This window comes from Mustela nigripes, chromosome 4 (genome assembly GCF_022355385.1).
Source record: "Mustela nigripes isolate SB6536 chromosome 4, MUSNIG.SB6536, whole genome shotgun sequence".
Taxonomy (NCBI): Eukaryota; Metazoa; Chordata; class Mammalia; order Carnivora; family Mustelidae; genus Mustela; species Mustela nigripes.
In genome coordinates this window covers 144,152,496-144,174,564 of record NC_081560.1, presented here as the reverse complement: position 1 = coordinate 144,174,564, position 22,069 = coordinate 144,152,496, and the positions used below count along the sequence as shown (strand labels likewise).

The 22,069-nt window shown below is 53.0% G+C and overlaps 1 long non-coding RNA gene across 1 annotated transcript in view; it reads left to right on the top strand.

The window, feature by feature from the left end:
* The first annotated feature begins 930 nt into the window (after positions 1 to 930).
* LOC132015257 (uncharacterized) overlaps positions 931 to 22,069 on the top strand; it is a 63,746-nt gene continuing 42,607 nt past the window's right edge. The window contains exon 1 of the long non-coding RNA XR_009403605.1: positions 931 to 963. This is a non-coding gene — a long non-coding RNA (uncharacterized LOC132015257). The remainder of the gene's footprint in view (positions 964 to 22,069) is intronic.

The window sequence follows — 22,069 nt, the reverse complement described above, 5'->3', positions numbered from 1 at the left end:
ACGAAGAGGACAGCCCTGGGAAAGCTGGGGGAGAGTGCATAGAAGGGAGAAATCTTGGCTTGGCCTGTGTGGCTGGGGCAAGGCCAGCGAGAGAGGTAGGGCTGGAGAAAGTTGTCAGGTCATGTGTGGGAGAGGGAAGGGGCTTGTGCTTTATTCTAAACAGATGAGGAGGCTTAGGAGGGGTTTCAACAGAGAAGTTAGGATCTGCTTACTTTTCAAAGGAGCTCGAGGCAGGAGCCTGAGAGCTGGGGTCCACAGGTAAGCCAGTGGGCTCTTGTACAATCCCGGTCAAGATGGCTGCGGCTTGGCCTGCTTGCTGGCAGTGGAGGTGGAGAGAGGTGGCTTTGGGGCATGTGTCTGAAGCAGAGTTGATAGGTCTTGTGGGAAGAAGGGAAGTATGAGGACAGAGAAAGTGTAGGTTTGTGACCTCGATACTCGGTGACCGGTGGGAGGAGGGGTCACAGGCAGGAGAGTAGATTTGGTGATGGGGAGGGGGAGTGAAGAGTGGGTGGCATCTGGTGACTGGCAGGTGCCTTGTCCTGCTCACCTGCCGGGAGGTACCGCTCAAAGCTCTCTCTCACATTCACTGCTCCCTTTCTGAGGGTCAGGACGGTAGGATTAATGTGCTGCCTGTATTTCCAGGAGGCGGGGCAGAGGGCCAGCAAGGGCAGTGACCGGCCCCAGGCCTGGCTTCCTCCCACCATGCCCCTCAGGTCACCTCTGTATAGCTGGGTGCATGAAGGCAGCTTCAGCCTTCTCTGGGTCTTAGGCTCTCTCTCTATAAACTGTGCCTGACCCCTTTTCGTTTTTATGGCGCGCCCAAGGTCAAAGCGGTTAAAGGGTGCCAGAGCCAGGTCTCGCCCACACCTGGGCCTTCCCTGCATGTGCTCCACGTGCTTCGTCTGTCCTGTGACCAGTGCTGGATGGGGGCTGACGGCCCCCCGATGGGGAATGCCGTGAGAGGTACGATCTTCCACTTTATAAGGGAAGGGAAACCAGGTGTAAGCCCGTGGAGGCAGGGGAAGGACTTACACAAATCACAGTTCACATCCAGGAGGCTTATAGTGCTCCAGGCATGGTTCCAAGTCCTGAAAAGTACGACACCCCCAGAAAGCAAGTACTAGGGGCATGCCCATTTTACAGAGAGGGAACAAGGCAGACCTTGGTGAGATCACCTGCTCGGGGTCCCACGGTGACAAGCGGAACTGGGAGTCAGACTCAGGTGGTCAGCTTGCGAGGCCTGGCTCCTTGCCATGTCATGTGACAGTGATGTTCCATCAGTAAGCTGTGCATCTGGTATGTTAGATGTGGGGAAACTGAGGCCTTGCGTGTGAGCAGTTTCCAGCAGGTGTCCATGAAAGCTGAAGATCCCCGTGGCCAAAACCTTGTGCTGGTAGGAGTTTCTGGGGACAAGGTTCCCTAGGACACGGTCTTTGCCTGCCTGTTTGCGATAAGCCCTTGACAACGTAAACAGCAGTGCCCTGGGGAAACAGGAAGGGCAGACAGAAGGTCTTGGCATGCCGGCTATGGCCAGATTAGCTAATGGCTGGGAAGGAGAGGCTCGTGCATCGGGGCTGTGCTTTCTGCCCAGGGGGAGATGCTGACAGGGATGGGGATGGCAAGGGGCCCCTTCCAGGGATGGTCTCAGCTCCTCCACCAACTAAGCAACTGTGTGACCTGGGGCAGGGCCTGGCCCTCTTCGGAGCCACACTGGCTTCACCTCTAAAACCATGGCCAAGGGAGAGTCAGATCTTCCAGTCTGGCTCTAGGAAATTTCTGGGCACTTACTGTGCACCCAGTGAGGCACAGCTGTGGACCTGGGACCTGTCCCCCCAACTCCCACCCCAAAGCCCATCTCTTAGTGAGGTGTGGACAGGTGGACCCCAAACAGTCTGTGATCATGTCCCCTCCTGGGTGGGATAGAGCAATAGGGGGCATGTCCTCGGGGGGCCAGCAGAGGACCTCTAGGGGAAATGATTTCCAAGATGCCTGAACGGTGATTAGGAAATAACTGAGCAGAGAGACGGAACAGCCTGGGCAAAGGCTCAGAGGCTGGTCGGCATGTCGCATTTAAGATGGAAAGGAACTTGATTTTACTTTGTTTTATTATTTTATTTATATTGAAGTAAAATTCACATACCATAAAATTAACCATTTTGTATTGAAGTAAAATTCACATAACATAAAATTAGCCTATTCGGGGGCAGTTCGTACTCCCACAGTCTCCTACAACTCTCTCCTCTGTCTAGTTCCGTCAGCTGTTTTTTGCCCTGACCTTGGTGGCTTCCTGCTCTAAATGCTGTGATTCCATCATTCAGATGGCAAGGCCAACTTGGCAGTGTCATGAAAAAACACTCTTTGGTCGTGTGGGATGATGTCATATTTGCAAACATCACTTGAAGATAGATAGGACATCCCCATTTTACAAATGAGGATGCCAAGCAAACACGAAGAGCTTTGTCTAGGGTCATTCAGCCCCCGGGGCCGAGCCAGGCGTGATGCGCAGGCATCTGGGACTCCTGTGATGATCTCAAGCCCTGGTGGGTCCCAAATACTGGTCTGAGCACCTGGTTAAGGATCCAGATTTGGGGCTGGGGAACAGGCAGGCATCTGTGTCCATAACCCTGATCCGCAGGATGTGAACGGACCTCTCCCGGGTGCCTCAGGGAAGAGACAGCCAGGGTCGGTTGTGGGGGTAGGGAACTAGAGCCATGGCAGAGCCCCAAGGTGGGCCTTTTCAGGGGCTGCAGCTGGTGGGCTGGCGGCTGGAGAGTGGTGGGTGTCTGTGGGCGGCAGGTGGAGCAGGGAATCCGGCCCAGTCGGCTCGAGGACAAAGGCCTCTCCGCCAACACCCCCCGGCATTGGCCCCACTGACAAATGGGCCACAGCTTCTCTCATTAATTTGTCAAGTGGCATGTAATAATCAAACGCTCCTTAAAGCTGGGATGTGGCATGAGTGACTGCTTTTTCAGGTCCTAATAAGGATCATTAACTGTGTATGAAAAGGTTTTATAAACATTTGTTAAACTCCCCGAGCTTACTGTGCCCATGGCTCGCTGCTCCCCAAGATGTCACGGCCAGCCAGAGCCAGCTGGGCAGGAAGGTAAAGACGTGGGGCGCAGGCCACGGCCGGCCACGTTCGGAGGCTCCGGCACTCCCGGCTTCTCCGGCTCCGCTGTGAGGTGACTCAGCAGCCCTTGCTTCTGAGCTGGGCTGTTGCGATCTTTTGAAGGAATGGGTGGGTGAGTGTGTAGGAGAGCGGACGCCACCATTTCCTAAATCTGGACCTTGGGGCCATTCCTTTGACCTCCCCCAGCCTCATGCCCCTCACCTGTAAAGCAGGGATCATATTTACAGCTCGTGTTTCTGGGGAAAGACTTGGTGAGAGAAAACGCCCGGGTTGTGGGCTTCCAGAACCCCCTTCTTCTCTCTTCTCTGTAATAGCTCGGGGCCGACCCCTGGAAGCTCAAGAAGAAGGAGGGCACAGGGCTTCAGGGACTCAGGGACAAGGGAGGGTGGAAAGAAGCTCTCTTGGCGTGGGGACGACAGCCCCTAGCGCCAGGCTGCACTTCAGGCGAAGCCGGGGGATCGTCGCTTGCCACCTGTCAAATCATCCGTTTTCACTTGCTTCCTGCTGTGCTTCCCATAGTTTCCCAACGTTCAGGAAAATCCTGTGACACATCATAGTCTGTTGTTTGTGACCTTTGGGGCCATGAAAGGAGGAAGGCCTAGCAGGGCCAGGGCCGAGCGGAGGGGGGACAGCGGCAGCGGCAGGGGCTGTAAGAGCTTGGAGCCAGGTGACAGGGTGACAGGGTTCAGCCAGCAGGGACTGATCCAGGACAGCCACAGCCCCTGCCCACCGCGGAATGGGGGCTGCGCAGCATGAAGGGGCCTTGCTGAGCTCGCTCCCGGGCCTCCAGAGAAGGAGAGGCAAGGAAGTCTCCCTAGGAGTACACCCCTGGATGCCCCACCCTTCCCCCGCAGAAGGGCTCAGCAGCCTCCTGGAAGGATTCTTCCTTGGTTCAGGGCATCCTGTGCCTCTCCCATTCCCCACGATAGAGGATACGGCACACACCCCACAGGGGCTGGTCCCCAGGACCCTTATTCCCCACCCCCCAGTGGCCTCCCTCTCATCCCCTCCTCCCACCCTTCTGTCACCCCACAGCTCCAAGTAGAAGCGCAGGCTCTACTTCACTCCCAAGGAAGCTCAGTTATGAAACCACAAAGCCACGTGCACATGTGGTCCACTCCCTGAGGCCAAGCAAGACTTTCCAACAGAACTGCCAGGGAGGAAGGGTGTGGCGGGGCTGGGGCAGGGGAATCGGTGCCGGGGCAGGTTCGTGCGCTGGGCACGGTTGCAGAGGAAAATTATTATCAGGAGTGACTCTGGTGGGGCAGGAGCTGGGGGTAAAAAGACGTGTGTGCGTGTGTGTGTGTGTGTATGTACAAGCACGCACGTGTGTGTGCATGCACAAAGCATGCTTGGTGAGTTTGGGACAGGGGAGTTGGTGAACACGTTTTGATTCAATCACCACTTTCCCAGGACAATTGTATGTCAGAAACTCTGCTAGGCACATTTCTATCCATTTGACCATGGGATCTTTACCTCAGTCCCTCTGAATGGTGTATGTTCTTTCTGTTCCCATTTTGTACAAGAGGAGAACAAGGTTTCAGAGGTCAAGCGTCTTGCCCAACAACACGCTGTTGGATGCGTCTCTACTTAAAGCCCTTCTGTGGTTCCCTATGGTCTATGGGATAAAGTTCCAACCACTGAGCACGGCAGGATGAGGCTTTAGCTGTAGCCAGACCTGATCCCCGTGTGCTTTGAGGTTCCACCATGAGCTGCTCCTCAGAATCACCTGCTCCATCTGCCCTGGAGTCCCACAATGTGTATATAAATGAGCCCTTGGGAGAGGATGGCAATGGCCAGGCCAGGGGACTCTTGTGTATGCCTTGCTTTGTCCTTCCCAAGGAGAGTGAATTTAAAGGTGAGTGGAGGTTCTATATGATTTGGTTGCACAAGAGAGGGAGAAAAAACAACCAGCGCCATCACTGACTGAGAATCTCACGTCAGGACTGTTAGGCAGATAAGGGAAACTGAGGCCCAGAGAGGGAGCAGACTTACACCACGGGTGGGGATGGAGCTGCCATGAAGCTTCAGATGCCTTGGCCCCAGTGGCTAAGCATTGTCTTGCAGCTAGACTCTAAGGCAGAAGAGTGGGTGCGTTGATGTCAACAAGCAAGGGACAGAGCGGGTGTGAGCAGGGCCTGAGATTACCGGCCACCAGCTTGGGCCATGAAACGCACTCAATGCCTCCCTGAGTTAAGTGTAATTCGTGTGTTCCTCTTTCAGCCAGCCAGTGTGCTCAACCTCGGGCCTCTCTCTTGAAGCTAGAAGGTCAGGAAAGAGTTATAAGATTCTCCTTTAACATGAAAAGAAATTCCTCCCTGCTCTGTAGCTCCTTCCCCTTCCCTTAAGGGAAAAATATGGATTGGTGAGGTTTCTAGCTGCAGCCTTTCCTTGCAACAACGATGGCTGTTTGTCTAGCTCCTTGTGGGCACTGAGGATTTACAGCTCGGCATCTCTGGAAGTAGCTTCGGGGAGAAAGACAGTGGAATTTTATTCCTGCTAATTTAAAACAATAATAATTGTTCACGCATTTAGGAAGCATTCCTATGAAATCAACCCAATCTTTCGGATTAACTGGAAGAGAAGGAAGCCAAATTTCCCATTGGGCCTCTGTTGGCTTTGTGATCTTCATCTAGCCACCCAGTCTTTTGTTTCAGCAACGGTGGCTGATTGCTGACCCCAGCCAGCCCCACGGCAGGCAATGTGCGTGGGAAAAGGGAAGATGGCAAAGGATGATGGGAGTGTTCCCTAGACACAGTGTGAGTATTCTTAAAGGGAACATGGCTGGGGTTCTGGGACCAACAGGCTCCCATTGGTGACTGGGTACCTGGTGGTGCCTTTTGCTAACATCAGGAGTCCAGAAGGAGGACTGAGTTCTGGGGAGGGGCTGTGGGTTCACTTGGGCATGGTTGTGCTTGGCTTGTAGTGAATGCGGGGTGAGTGTGAAGGAATCCAGGAGGGGAGTGGGAACCAGCACAAAGTGAACCAGGACCTAAGTTAGGCAGGAGGAGGTGGGTAGGGGTTTGGTTCCTCAGAGAAGTCAGGGGCAGGAAAACGGGGACCTAAACCCAGAATCAGGCTAAAAGGGGAAAAATACTAAGGGACAGGCATTCATCTCCAACTGGAGTACAAGCCCAAAGCGTCTGGCAGGGATGGTGAGTGCAGCAAGACTTGCTGATGGTCTGTGTCAAAGGGCGAGGTTGAGTCTAGGTTGTGTCTTTGCTGTGAGCTGGCTTTTCTTGGGGCTCTCTGTGCCTGCTGTAGGGTAGACCAGATGCCCACATGTTACCAGGGCCTGCCCAGAACTCCAGGTGAGGTTTGTCTAGGGAGCCTGTGGGTCATCCAGGAGGAGATGTCCAGGGGGCCACTTGGTGAAGCAGTCTGTATCTTAGAAGGCAGGCCTGAACCAGCGAGAAGAAAATAGGAGTTGTCCTCAGGGACGGTACTGCATAAGTGGGGGCTCTGGGTTCTCTCAGGTGGGCGTGGTCAAGCAGAAGAGACTGGCTTGGAGGACCTGGAACTGGAGGTCTCTATGGCAGCAGGAAAAATACTCTGGTTCACCAGGGATGGTCCTGGTTTGTGCCTGTGTCCCGTGTAAACCTGAATAGTGCCCCCTTTGAGTCCCAAAGATGCAGTTTGAATGATAAATGATACTGTTTATAGGATCACGCCATCTAACACAAATTCTATAGACCTGCCTGTCAGACTGTCAATCGAGATTTGACTCAAAGATCCCCTCTGTCTCTTCTTCCAGTGCCAACCCGTCATTAGCTTGGTCACTGCTGCCTTTCTGAACCCCAGTTTGCAAAGTGGTCATCTTTTAATTCACTGCATTTATTTCCCAGTGTTGTGGTGACACGGACATGAATGAGAAAGAGCACTGTCGAGCCCTCAAGGGCTCTGCGAGAGGCCATTCCCCCTCTCTCTGTCACTGTCTCTCTCTCCCTGCTCCAGAAACCAGGCCACCACATCACTGAGGCGGGCAAAGCCCGTTGACTGCTCTGTGCCTGAGCATAATGACTTCCCTTTCTTTCTTCTGTTCCCTTTCATGTTTGTCCTGAAGATTCCTGAGGCTCCTCAGGGCCACAGAGTGAAGGCAAACAGGCCACCAACTGATCTTGTAGAACCTGGGCTATGAGGACAGCTGAGGGGGCTTTGGCGGAGAAGACGAAGGAGTGCTAATTACACTTGTGCCCTAGGAGAACATTTCTTCCTTCAAGTCTGGAAGAAAGTCTGGAGCTGGGTCTGCCAAAAAGCATCACAGACTCCATGCACAGAGAGCTGGGCTATTTGGAAGGAAGCCGGGGTCGGGGGGGGGGATCGTCCTAGCTCTGAGTATTCACGCGACATAGGAGATGGAGCATTTACTCAGGATGGTACTGAGACTCGAAGCCATATCAAACTCAGTGTGTTGAAGGTATGGGAATATTTGTCCTGGTGAGGACTTGGAAGAGGAACCACTACCCTTACAAGAAAGGATGCATTCCCCTTTCTAGAGCTGATGTCCAGCGAACCAGGTGGCCCAAAAAGGTAGAGAGTTCCCCATCCCTGGAGGAATGGGAGGAGAAATTACTTGGTAGGGATGTGGAGAAGCAATACACCATGAGCCACGGGTTGGACAGTTGACTTTTAAGGCCTCTCCCAGGCCTGGGCTTCTAGGACTCTCCCCATCCCAGCCCCTGCTTTTGGCAGCTAGCTGCCTTCTGGATGAGTCAAAAGCCCGCCCAGCTCTGGCCTCCTCTCTGGGTGGGGCTCCAGGGGAGCCGCCAAGCCTCCCTCTCCTGCCATACAGGGCCACTGTATTCACGGCGTCTGGGGTGCTTCTTGCAGCCAGTACCCTCCTGGAGTCAAGAACTGAATAAATTGGCTAAAGAAGAAGGCAGAAACTGCACACACATACAAAGAAAGGGAGACTTGGTCTGAAATGAGAAGTGCCGTCTTGCTCTGGCCTTTTATCATAAGCCCAGGGAGATGAATATTCTGACCTAATAATCAAAACAGGCTGTAATTGCGAACAGACTCAGGGCTGTGTGGCCGAGAGGATGAGATACCTGCTGAGCACAGCAGGCCTGGCCCCTCCAGCCCTCCTCCCGCCCTCATGGATCGATGCACTGGTCCGCCGCACGCCCTTTTGCTGGGCTGGCTTGATCAACGCCTGCTCACGTGCCAACTTCCTCGAGGGAGTCCGGGCTCCCTTCTCAGGGACACCTGCTCAAAGGAAGCCAGTCCCTAACTCTATCCCGAGAAAAACGTGATAAACACCAGCAGCATCCCGAAAGAGCACAAGGAGGAGGGAAGGGGGTTTGGGTCCCATCTCTCTTGGGCTCCACCTCCTCTTGGCTCTGGAAGATGTTCTCCTGGGTGCGCCACCAAAGCTGGAAGATCTTTGTGTCCCCTCCCTGCTCCCACCTCCTTTGTGTGTTTTGTTTCAGACACACCCTCAGCTCAAATTTGCTTTGAAGGTCAGTAATTTCCACTCCTTTCAAAACAACCGCATCGTTCTTCTGGGACCCAAAGGCTGATTGTCTGCACTGAGGAATGAGTCTCCCTCAACAACAAGTACATTCCAGAAATATCCATCTAGCATCTCGAATGCGCAAGACATTCAGGGGAGCCAAAGATGAACATGGCCTGGGCCTGTCCCCAGGGCACTCCCACTAGCGAGGACCCGACCACCCAGTGGAGATTCTACTATGTTCCAAGTACTTTATAAATATCCCAAAGTGGGGGATATTACAGGAGAAAAGACCAAGGCTCAGAGACGTAGAAGAGACTCTTGGTTAACATCCGTAAAGACCATAGGCATTTTGGTGTATTTGATGTTAGGGCTTTGGACCAACCTTATCCTCACCTACACAGTTGTGGCAGGAGCCCATCAGTGCTCCAACCCTGTGTGTCTGCCTCCAAAGTGAATGTTCCCCGCAGTCCTTTGCATGGCTTGATTGCTCTGTGTGGACAAATTTTTCCTGAGACAAAGTAACCTCTGAAAGGGCTACTTCCTGAATCCTGCAAACACATGATGGAGTCCTAAGTCTATAGACAGCCCTATTAGAATACTTGGCAATCAGCTGGGCAGGGTCCTGATTCTCCCTCTTTAAGCACAGTCTCCATCCTGGATTGTTGTAAGGCTTCCAGCTGCTTTTCTCCTCCAGTCTCTCAGCTGCATTCTGGCTGACCTTGGACTGGCACATCCTCTGTTCCAGAGGCTTCCATGGTTCCCCCAGGCCTATGGACTTCAGTCAGACTCTTCAGCCTGGTGTTTCAACCCTCCTCAATTTACCCCCACTGCCTTCCCCACCCTTTCCCCAAGTCCTTCCTCCTTGGGCCATGCATACCTGGCAGCCCTTATAGCCACCGTGGGTCTCCCTCTGTTCAGCAGGGCACACGGGTATGCGACTCTCCCGGGGTCTAGGGTTTGGGCTGGTCTTGATTCCCGCTTACCTCTGCTTGAACCCTGGTTGCATCCAAGGATCCATGCTTTCCCTGACTGGTGTGCACTTGCGGGACTTCTCCGAGCTGCTGGGATGGGAAGGAGGAATGGGATACCCCCTCCGTGCTAGGCAATGGAGATTTCTAGGCTCCTTCAGAGAGCCCAAGCAGGACTTTGGTCATGGCTATACTTCATTGATATCTGTCTCTCTAGAAAGGGTCTTCTCCTACTAGGAAAAGCAGTTCATAAACCAAGGCACCTACCTCAGCCAGAAGTTTCTAGTGGGGTCACAGCAAGACAGGTGCAGTGTGACTCCTGGGGGGAGGCTGGATGGGAGGAGAGGTCGAGCTCTTAGAAAAATGGTGGAGACGAAGGCCCCCACTAAGAGCAGTCAATGGTCCTTTAACAAGTGCCCCCCAGAGGTTGGGACTCAACTCCTGGGGGGGGTGGATCTATAGAGCCCTAAGAAGCCCTCCCTTTCCCTTTGGTCAAAGACAAGAAAAAAGGAAAGGGCTCCTGGCTTATTACTTTGCAAGGTTCCACTTGCCTTTCTCATCTGTCTCCCCGTCCTCAGAAATAAGCCCTGGGGACCTTCTCTTGTAAAGGGATGCTGAGGGGGCACCGGAAGCAAAGTGCTGGTCTTTGGATGCCCTGAGAGTTCCTGCACGGCGGTCCCCAGTGCACTTGTTTCCACACTGACGAGCTCCAGTGTGCGTTCGTGCAGTGAGCAGGCACACACGGTGTGCTCTCCCCGAGCTGCTGGCCGGTGATGTGGAGCCAGGCAGAGAGCCTCTGCTCATGTGAAACTTCGAGTCCCCTATCCATTTGCCGCACATGGAGTGTACTGCAGGCTGGCATTCGGGCCACCCGTCCTGCCACTCTGCCAGAGTCCCCTCTTGTCTCCATCAGGCACCACCAGCTCTCGCTCTTCTTGCCTCCACCTGCTTGGCCAGCTCCTGACCTGGCTCAGCTTCAGACCCGGGCCCTGTCCTCCCCTGGGTTTTGGCAGCACCAGTAGCCAGACCAGTTGCCCAGGGTGGGGTGACATTCCTGGTAGCACCACAGGGGATCCGCCCGCAGCTGCTTTCACTTGCTCCCAGGAGGGCCCCACGGCATCCCCGAGTCCCAGGGGAATGACTCACGCATCCCAGGGGGGAACCTTCTTAGGCCACCAGCAGGAGAGAACCTGTCATGAGCCCGGGGCTGCCCTCAGGGTTGGCCACGTCTGGGACTTCTGCTCTGTTCCCTCGCTGACATCTTCTGGTTCCCACGTGACCCCCTCAGTGTGCCTCTGTGTGTCACACTCGCTATGTTTTCTGTATCATTAACACTTGGGACTGAGGACCCACAACAGATATTTGTTGACGGAGTGATGAAGACATTTGGGAAGGGCTCCTTGGAAGAATAAACGTTTAAGCTGGGTCTTAAAAGAGGGGTAGGAGAGCTGGGACAGGCCATTCCAAAAAAAGGCACAGTGTGGATGAAGACTTGGGGTTGTGAAGGAGAGACCTAGGGTATAGGGTCTGGTGAGGGGCTCCTGGCCACAGAAGAAAGCAACGTGGAAGTGAAGCAGCAGGTGAGTCTGCCAGTTAAGCGAGGACAAGATGGGCATCTGAGGAGCTCTGAGGGATGTGAGAGGATGTGGACTTCAACCCCGTAGAGGTCTGTGGCGATTTCTGAGGGAGAGAATGATACCGTTATTTGCTTATTTTTTAGGTCAGTTACAGTGGGTGAGGGTAGAACACGGACTCAAGGGGAGAATGATCCACAAAGGAGAATGTTCAGAATATTTAGAAGGTTCCCGTGATAACCTCTTTAAAAGTATACATTTACTGAAGCTCCAAAGAGTGATAAGGGACCAGCTAACCTAAAAACACACCGGGATGGGGAGAACAATGGATTTTCAAATTATTCTGTTATTTGCATAGAATCAAAGAGGCTACCTTCCCAGAAGGACCCACCTGTAATTCTAGTGGTAATCCTCCTGGGTATTGAACCCGACTTTTCTTTTTGCTGTATAGAAATAATTTGATTTTTTCGTGCTTTGTCCGTGGAGCCATCAGAATATCATTATTCAGGAAAAAACTTAGTTCTCGTAGCCTTGTTTATCAGATGGCACATCATTTGCTTTCCTGGGTAAATGAAACACCTGATTTTTGTGAGACAAAGCTCTATACAATATTTGTCACACAATTATGTGGACACATTTAGCATACCTTCCAGGGGAAAAAAAAAAGACCTTAGGGGCTCCAAAGCTTGCTAGGCATATTTATGTACATTAGAGGTAGCTTGCTTTCCCCAGATCCCTTATCTGTTTTGAAGTCAGTGGATGTTAGAAGGGAAGTCTCTAAGGTCTGTGTTTATTGTTGGTATCTGATGGAAGGCATTTTCAATCAAGTTAAAGGACACGGAAAACATGTACACCCAAGCCCTGAGCATACGTGCACCTGCACACACGCACGTGTGCATTCACACTGTACCCATGTACATGCACACATGCATGCGCACGCGTACACACACACACACACACACACACAGAGCGTTGCCTAGAACTAACACATCCAGTGGATAATCTGACCTCCAGAGGATTATTGCTGGAAAGGATTTTGTTTTTGGTTTTTCCCTGGAAAGAATTTTCAAATCATCTGGGCCATTCCTCATGTCATAGATAAGGTAACTCACGGCAGCCCAGAGATGGTAAGAGGCTTGTCTCCCATAATTCAGCAAAGAAAAGGCATAGGGGAACTAAGCCCATTGCAGCAAGCACCCAACCAAGATAATTTTCTTATAGAAAAATGTTTCTTCCAAGTTGTGTTGTCTTCTGCGGGGTTCCAATCCAGCCAGGAAAACCCACTTTAGGCAATGTTGACAGCATCCCCATTCTTGTTTAATAAAAGGAACATCACCAGACACATCACCAGAGTTGGTCTTTATACAGACCGGATTCCATTCCAACCACCTCGTTCTCTGAGGTCGGCAAAACTTGTGGATTAAAACTGCCCCGGAGAATGGTATCGCTCCGTGCCTGGCAGATGACTGTGATTTCCTGGAGTCTGGTCCTCTTAGGGTCTGTTCCCATTGGGCCCTTAAAAACAGCTCGTGTCCTTCTTCCTTCTCAGATAGACATGGGAAGGCATCTGCATCCTCTGTTGGTGCTTACCCAACAAGACTTCACTGAACACCTGCCATGCGTGAGCTCACCTGGGGTGAACAAGGGAATGGATGCCGAGGAGGACAGTGTGGGCTCAGCACGCTGTAGCCACTCACCGAGAAATGTTACAATTCCCTGCAAATCTGGGAATGCCTCTTATCATTCATTCATCCCTCTATTGATTATTTTACTAAACTACCAGCATGTCAGTAAGGGGTATCTCTTGCACTAAAATGCAATGTTTCATTTGCTCATATGCCAGCCATAAGGCCATGCTTTGCCATCTTTATGAGTATTGCTTAATTATTATAATATTTGGGTATAAACATCTATTGAACTTCTGTTATATTGCAGACAAATGATCCCAGAGGTGCCTTTCCCTATGTAATATCGTCTTGTGTCGCCCACAGTCTGGGGAGACGGTCATTCGCGCTCCTGCCGTTTGCACAGCTCAGAGTTCCTGCACGTAGTTTGCTCCGAGTTACACAGGCAAGAACTGGCAGAGCCGTGAGTCATTCATTGTTCTGTACTCTGCGGCCTGAGAAGGTGTCCTGGAAGTGGGTGACCTTTGAGTTGGGCCAGGAAGGATACAGAAAAGTCGAGGAAAGAGGATGGAGCCTGCTAGAAGAGAGAGAAGGAAGACTTGCAGACACAGACAAGGAGAAAAGTTTGCCTACCCCGGCTATCTGTTGCACACGACAGAATGCAGCTCAGGCTGATTGGAGTTAAAAGAGAAAGAAGAGCCCAGCGCAGAAGCTACGCTGACTGGCTCACGGAGAAGGCCACCCTGAAGGTACTAATTGGGACTGCAGGGCTCTTGGTCCAGCGAGAGGCATCATAGACCAAGAGGGGCTGGTCTCCACGCTGCCATGGCAGAGAGCCCGAGCTCAGAAAGAGTGGGGCACCATCTGTGGGGCCATCCTGTGTGCATGGCAGATCAGAGCCCCTTATATTACCTGACTGCCCTCTGGCCAAGGCCTGTTTCAGGATGGGGGACGGGGGACACTGGCCCAGCTCTGCGGCTTCAGGCAATGGGAGACCTTACCCTCTGAAGGTTTGAAACCGTCTCTGACATGGGAAGCTGGGGCTGATGTGAGTCTCAAAGGAAATGTAGGGAATGTATTCCAGGAGGAGGGGCCTGGATGGGCAGGGCATTTCGGGTAGACTGAGGCCCATGCCCACGGTGTGGGGGAGGGGTTGAGAAACAGTGTTGCACAGTGGTTGAGCAGGATAGTTCTATCTCTCATTTCCTGTGATAGCCTCTTTGTGCCTCACTTTTCTGTATTGGCACAATGAGGCTAACAGGGATATTTGCCGATAGGGTAGTTGTCAGGTTAAGTCAAGGATGTCTAAAATGGTGAGAAGTGTGCCAGTGATCCAGAAGGTTCTCGACAAGTGTTACCTGTTATCCAATGCTGTGTTGAGTGTTGTTGCCATCATGGCCAGAAGATGGGCTGCGTATGCGGGCCCGTGGGTTTGGGTGCATGCTCAGAGCCAAGGGTGCGGACTGGCCCCGTGGGCCTCTAGGCTCTGAGGTGTGGAGAAGCCACTGGGTCTTTACCAGCAGGGGATAGACATGAGCACATCTGTGCTTTGGAAAGTTCTCCGTGGTGAAGGTCTGGGAGGACTGGAAGGGGGGCATACTTAGAGGTGGGGAGACACTGAGGAAGCCTGTGGCAGGGAGACTGGGGAGCGGGGCCCGTTCGGGAGATGGCCCAGGCATAGAGCTCACTGGGCTTGAACCTTGATTGGATGAGTGGAATGGAGCGGGAAGAGCCAGCTTCCTTATAGAACCACAGTTGCTCAGACTCAGGGTCCATCCACTAGGGGAGTAGGGGATCGAGTTCAGGGCAATGGCAGGGGGTTGGTTAGGGGATTGATGGGGTGACCTGGGGAAGGACCATAACTTTAATTAAGGGATCCACTCCATATGAGCAGCTCTCCAGGAAGCAAAGTTTGACAGGCAGATAGCGCTAGGGTGCAAACAGGGAGTTTAGTGGGGAGGCTTACTGCTAGAGAAGGACATGAGCCATCCGGAAGTATTTCAGACCCCATGAGAGCATTTATGTTCTGAGTCTCATCTGGGAGCAATTTTGCTCCCCAGGGGGCATTTGGCAATGTCTGGAGACATTTGTGGTCGTCATGACTGGTGGGTACGATAGGCATCTAGTAAGTAAGGGCCAGGAATATGCTGCGAAACATGGCGCCATCCACAGGACAGCCTCCACAGCAGAGACATAGCGGGCCCCAGAGGTCAGCAGCAGTGCCCAGGTTGCAGGTCCCGGTGCAGAGAGAAAAAAGAAGAGCTCCAAAGCTGGAAGCCAGAGGGACACCCACATTTTTGGAGCCCGGGGAGCTTGACTGTCTCCCCGGCTCAGAGAGCTTCTGTGCTACCCTGGACGGTCAGTTGCCCTCCAGGCTGTGATCATTACAAACGGTGATCATTACAGTTCTTATGATTTGCCTTGAGCAAGGCAGCCAGAAGCTTTCTCTCTAACCTGGGTGGGGAGAAAAGGCCCCCCGAATCAGAAGGTGGGTCTGCCTTCGGTGCCGACTCACCCCACAGCCTGCTGGGCCCTCCTGCATGTCTGCTGCCTCCAGCTAGGGTCAAGCTGGCTGTGCCCTCCCCCCTCCCCGCTCCTCTTTCTCCTGCTCGCTGCACAGGCATGTCCCCATTCCATGACCTTTGGTGCCTTTTCTCTGTCCACGCCCCAATTTATTGCCAATCTCATAAAAAGCCAAACTTGGGAGAGAGAAGATTGAGTTTGCTTCTCACAGCAAAATTTGATTTAGGGCCAAGAAGGTGGCAATTGCTGCAAAGCGGAGATCGGCTATTTCGGGAGTGCTGTGAATGATTTTTTTCATCTCTGAATGACCTTACATATATTCTGTCTCCTGCCCGTCCCCGTGTTGGGATTGATGGGGGAGGGGGGTGCTGGGACTGGGCTCCCATGGGCCCCTGCTCCTGCTCCCAATAAATCTGTCTGATGGGCAGAAGCAGCACGGGCACCTGGTGGAATGGATGGCCGGAGGGGCTCGTGGTTTAGCACGGGGGGTGTGGGTGGATTCCGGGGCGCACAGCAGCCTCTGTGGTCACCAGAGCATCTGACTTGATCCCATGGGGCTGTCCACTGTCACTAAAGCTTCTGCCTGCTGGAGGGAGGGGATCTGGCACATTCGTCAAGCAGTCGTTGAGTACATCAGGGGGTTGCCTCCATTTCTCTCCCTGGCCTCGGGCATTGTTGGTCACCACCCTTGTCAACTCCCCAGCCCTTCCCCCGTGCTGCCACCGTCCCTGCTCCAGGATGACAGAAGGTGCACCTGTCCTGGGTCAGGAGTTTGAAGACTTGGGTTTGGATCTCCTCCACCCCTTGGCAGAGTGGGCCACCTTGAGCAGATTTCTCCTATTCTCTGAAGCCTCAACGTTCAAATCTGTAAAATGGGAGTAACACTGGTATTACAGTTTAACCCATCTTCTGGGATTATCAAGAGGAACACAAGAATGTGGGCTATGGAATCAGGGGACTCACATTTCGTTCCTAGCTCCCCTCTGGCTTAGTTCGGGGATGTTGGGGATGTTCTCTTGGCCTCATCGTCTCCATCTTTGATGAAAGAGTGAGTGAAAAAGGGGGTTTGTGGTTCATAAATACTTTGAGGAGGGCCCCCCAGGAGTCCCGCTTGGCACCATTGGGGCTGACTTATCCCATCTGCCACAACCAGGGGACCATGCCTTGACTACTACTTGATATCTTCCTGGACTACTAGGCTACAGCCCCAAATTTGCAGGGCAGGTCTTCTAGAAGGCACTGAGGAAGGTACTTCCTCAAATCAAAGTACCTTGAGGTACTTCATCAAAATGGAAATCATTGTCCTTTACTTACAAGAATGTGCCCAAAGGTGTCCTTGCCTGTGTCCTGGACCCCTGGCCATCCCTGTACTCCCCAACCTGCTGCCTTTCTTTATCTCATCCCAGTTTCGCACCCCCTTCTGCTGGCTTCTACCTGCAAGAGGGGACCCAGTGACACCTGTGGAAAGGCAAGGGGCAGAGGGGGGTTGGTGGTAGTTCTTTTCACGCCTGACTTGGTGACTACAAAAACATGGCTGAAAATGGAATGTTTGGTTTTTAGACTAAGTCAGAATGTCCCTGTCAACATGGTGGTGTCGAAACACGGGGCCCGGAACTGTCACGGCATTGGAGACCTGGAGGACCGGCAAGGGTGCAGGTGTCACGCTGGCAGAAGTCTGGCTGTGTCTCACACTCAGAAGCTGGCTCCCTGGGAGCCAGGCAGGACGCAGACTCCTGGAGGCCGGCTCCCCTGGCCACCCGCAAGAGAACAGTGGATGAGGTAGTCCCCTCGAGGAAGGCTGTGCTGGGGTGGCTGTCCCCGTTCCCTTCCAGGTGAGCCCACAGGATCAGAGGGAAGCTCAGATTCTAGGGCCCTAGGGAGCTTCTCCAGGGACGTTTCCTTAAAGTACATGGGCCAGAGAAACCTAGAAAGGGACCGGTCCTCCTCCCTCTTACTACGAAACAGGAGGCAAAGGGAGAGGCTGAAGGACCTTTTCAGAGCCACAGAGCCAGTGAGGGGCCGAGGCAGGTGCGCCCCAAGTCCTCCGTGCCCGTCGCTTCTCACCACAGCATAGCTTTGCCCACCGAGAGGGGATTTTCCTTCTTGGTGAACCCCAAATACGTCAACTTTCACATTAGAGGGGGAAAAAAAAATTCCCTCAATTCTGTGGATCTTTACGTACGGACAGGGCAAAATAGGGCGCGGTGTATGAAGAGGGGGGGCAAGGAGGAGATAGCATTTGGGGAGCGCTGCTTGCGCGTCGGGAACTCTATGGGGCATTCCCACGGTTTCTGATGGGATCCTAGTAACAAACGCTTGAGGCGTCTGTTCTTGGTCCTGTTACTGAGGGAGAAATAAAGCTTCCAAGGGTCCGTTTCTTGCCCAGGGTTCCTCAGAAGGTGAGACCAGAGCTGGTCTGTTGCTTCCTATAGCTGGAGTTAAGGTCTGTCCTCTCCATCTTCCAGGCTTAGGAATTCCCTCCTCCCAGTCTCTGCCGGTCTCCTCCTCTCCCTTCTTCCTTCCTTCCCTTTCTCTTTCTTTTTCTCTCTTTCTGCCTTTCTTCCTTTCTCTTGCCATAGCCGATGAGCAGGCACTGTCCTGGGCACTGGGATGTAGCAATGAGCCAAAGAAGGATTACAACCCTTCTGTTTGTGGAACTCAGATTTTAGTGGGGTCGGGGGTATAGGGTGAGAGGTGGAGGGATGGACAACAAATGGAAGAAGGGGTGGGGGTCTTGAGCTGGCTCAAATCCCACCACTTAGACCTCCCCAACTGGCCGTTTCCTAGAGGGTAACCTAAGAACATCTCCAGCTGGGGGTCCGTGCTCTGGGGGAGGAAGAAGCGGAGGGCGGCTTAGGAGGCACAGGGTCAGAGGGGCTGCTGCTCCTGTGCTGGGCTGTGCTGCATGCAAGGGGCCCTTCCGGCATGTTCATCTGAATGCTCACGCCTGCGTCTCCGTGCAGGCACTGAGTTTGGAGGCAGACGGCCCAGCACCTCCTTAGGTCCTGGGGCTCCCCGTGCTCCCGTCTCCTCCAGCTCAGTCCCTCCGTCCGTCAGGCCCGGGGCTCCTAGAACACAGTCTGCTCTGTCTGCCAGGGCAGCTGGCCCTCGAGGAAGCCGCCCTCCATGCCATTGTCTGCGGGCCCTTCAGGCCCAGCTGGAGCGTCAGCCCCTCAGAAGCGCCTTCCCGAACCTTGCCCTCCTCCCAGACAGTTTTAATTGCTCCCTCCTCTGCACTCACACGCCACTTTATTATAGCACTTAGAACTGCTCTTCTCTTTAGAAGACGCTGTGATTTATTCATGGGCCTTATTAATGGGCCTCTTCCCTGTGGCTGGTGGGCAGCGCCGCTCACGACAGGCTGCAGGGGTGCGTGAGGGAAGGAAGAGAAGCCCAAGGCCGGGGGCTGTAGGGAAGGAGGCTTGGGCGAGGTGGGGCCTTGGGCAGAGGGTCCGCGGAAGCGGGTCTCCAGGGCAGGGGGATGGCCCAGGACCCGGGAGAGGGAGGCCCAGGCCACCGGCATCCTGCGTCCCCCCACAAGCTGTCCGGCTCCACTTCCTGTCTTCCAGCAGCACCGGCCTCGCTTCTCCTACTGCCTTGGAGGCTCTTGTCCTCTTCACTCCCTCCCTGCCTCCTCTCCGAGCTAGCCCTAGGCTCCCGCCAGGAGTGCCTCCCCCCACTCTGCCCCATTTGACTCTTCTCACTGCCTCCATCCCGCTGGGCTGGGCCCGGGGCCTGATGCATAGGCCAGGTGGGTGGCTTCTGGTTCAGACTGCCCCCCTCTGTTTGGGTTCTAGCTGTGACCTTGGGCACATGGGTTTTCTTTTCTGTCCTTCCTCATCCTTTTCTCTGCGAAGTGGGGCTAGTAACTGTCCTGACCCTGTTGGGGACAGGTGTGGGAAGCCTTGTCAGAGATGACACATGCAGAGTGCCAGCCCAGGGTAGGCATGTAATGAGTTTCCTCATTTGATTGTCTCTTTCCCTTCAGGAGAGGGGCCCTCCTGGCCCTGTTCTCTGCCACAGGCCAGCCCTTTCTGATGGAGCGGAGGGTCAGGTTTGGGGGGGTGGCCGGGGTCCCTATGGGACAGAGCCTGGGGGCCCAGAGCACAGGCTTCAGTGCAGGGAAGAGGCCGGCCCCTTGTTTCTGGGAGATGAGGACCCATCTACCCTTTGCACGTGTTGACGAGTGACTCTCTGCCCCTCCGGGAACAAGGTTGCCAAAGAAACCAGAGGTGCCCAGAGCCCACACTTGGCCTCATGCTGAAACGCCTGTCTCTGCAAGATTATACATTCTGGGCCACATCCCTCCCATCGACACTTCCTCCCTTACTTTACTCCTTTTCTTACTCCTCCATCATAAAAATCTCCAGAAACAGGTTTTGTTCAAAGTGAATGAGGCAATAAATTCTCTGTTTCTGACAGGCCGACAAGAAAGATAAATTCTGTAATGGGAGATGCAGCCCTGCTCTCTTGCCCTGTGGAGCTCTGCCGATGTTAATGTCTGTCCAGGGAAGAGGGGACTGTGTGGGGGGAAAAGAGGCGCCAGGAGGCCCCTAGGTCCGTCTGGGGAGCCTGAGTTCAGGTGGGTGAATACTCAGTCCAGGTGGGATCCCAGTCATCTGTCAGGCTGCTCGTGATCTGGGGCAGTTTTCCTGATGTATCTGTTTGGTTGATTGACAAACTAGGTGGAATGAGTCCCGTTCATTCATTCATTCATTCACTCACTCACTCACTCATTCATTCACTCATTCATCCATTCATTCATGCCATTTCCTACCTAACTCGTTCACAGAGCAGGGATACTTAATTCCCTCCAAGTATCGCCTTCTTCAAGGAGCCTTTCCACCAAGGACTGAAAATATTTGCAATTCAAGTCATCGCAAAAGATTGATTTCCCTGGTAAATAAAGAGCTCCTACCAATCATTAAGAAAAATAAACAACCCCCTAGGAATCTGGGCAAAAGATATAAACTAACAGCTCACAAAAAGGTAGTTGGAAGGGCTCTACACCCAACAACATGAAAGAAGGCTGACTCTCTCTCTGGGATGAGGAAGGTCAGACGGAAGTGTCCCTGATATGCGACTCCCGCATCATCCCCAGGCTCTTCAGGACCCTGTTCATCAGGGCATGGGCCAGGCACCTGCTGTCGGTTGGTGGGCACAGTGCACAATGGTACAAACCCATGGTGGAGATCGATCTGACCCCCTTGTGGGGGGACACGTGGTAGTACCTAAATACTGCCCCTACTGAGGGAATCTGCTCCTGAAAGTCTAGTTCCCCTCTACTGAGGCAGGGTGGTTTACTGAAGTGCTTTCTGTGTCATCAAAGATTGGAAACAACTGAAATGCCCCTCACCAGGGAGTTGGCTAAACAATTTTTGGCAGATTTGCACAAGCGAATACTCTGCACTCATTTACAAAAAGGTAGTAGGGAGGACTTTTCTGAGCTCACATAAACTGAGCTCCAAGATACATATTTAAGCGAATGGGGCAAGGCATTCAATGGGATTTAATGCAAATTATGTTGCTATTTGTATAAAAGTGAAGAAAAAGAATGTATATACGTCTTCACTTTTATACAAACGGTAGCTTGATTCGAATTACATTCAGTATGGTCTCCGTAACGCCGCGCATGTTGGACACATGCACGCTTCTGTACATCTCTCTTCTATACATCATCGTCTCTGTACTTCTCTCTGGGTGAGGTCAAAGACCCGTAAACAGTGGCTGCTTCTGGGGAGCAGAGCCAAGAACTGGGAGGCTGGGGATTTCGGGAGGAGGGAGCCTTTTCCCTATATAGTCTTTGTGTCTTTTGGAGTTTCAATACCGTGAATGCATTTCCTATTCAAAAGAAAATAACTTCCATTAGCGTTTTTAAACAGAGATAAAGGAGTCTTCCCCGACTCTGTTAGCCCAGGTTGAGGTCTGAGAATAGGTAAGGTGAGGAGTGTTTGAAGGACCTGCAGGGGCAGGTGTCTGGAGAAATCATGGCACAGTCTGGGGATCATGCAGCTGGGCGTGAGTGGGACATGGTTTTGGGGAGTCTCGGTAAGAGGGCCATGATGAGACGCACAGGGGATGGTTGGAGTCGGAATGCCATGTCAAGTTAAAGAGCTTGGATTTGGTTGCAATGAGGGGCTCTCGAGGTTCTTAAACAGGGGCAGGACACGGTCACTTTGTACTTGGGAAAGGCCCTTCTGGAGACCGTATGGAGAGTGGCCTGGGGAGTTTGCGTGCCTGAGCCCCCACCATGCCTTTCAGCATTTTCTATTCCGTCTAAAGTAATGCTAACAGGCAGGTGGAATTCATTCTGTTGTACATGGGGAAACTGAGGCTCCAGGATAGTTGAGTCACTAGGCTAAGGCCTCACAGCTTAGAATCGGGACTTGAACTCGGGACTACGTGTCTCTGGAATCTGAGATTGGCGCACAGCTCTGTGTGCTCTGCTGCTCGTGGGTCTGCGAGAATCATGACTGCTGTGGCCAGGGTCAGGTCCTTGAGCTTCATGTATGTGACCAATTAAGTCAACGGCAGCAACCGCAAAATCTTCCCAGCAAGCTCTCAGCAGCTAAGGGTGCCTCTCCCACTGGACCGAACTCACAGGCTGCGTTTGTCTCTGATCTTATCCACTAGAAAGAGAAGAAGCCAATTTCTTTATGGCTTGCTTTCCTCTTGTAAGAACCTGGGCAGAGGCCAGAGGCAGACTTCTCATAGGTGGCCACAGAAAAGGATAGAAGGAGGTTTCCATTCAGTGAGGTCTGGGTGAGAGGCATTCGGCTCCAGTAAAGCCG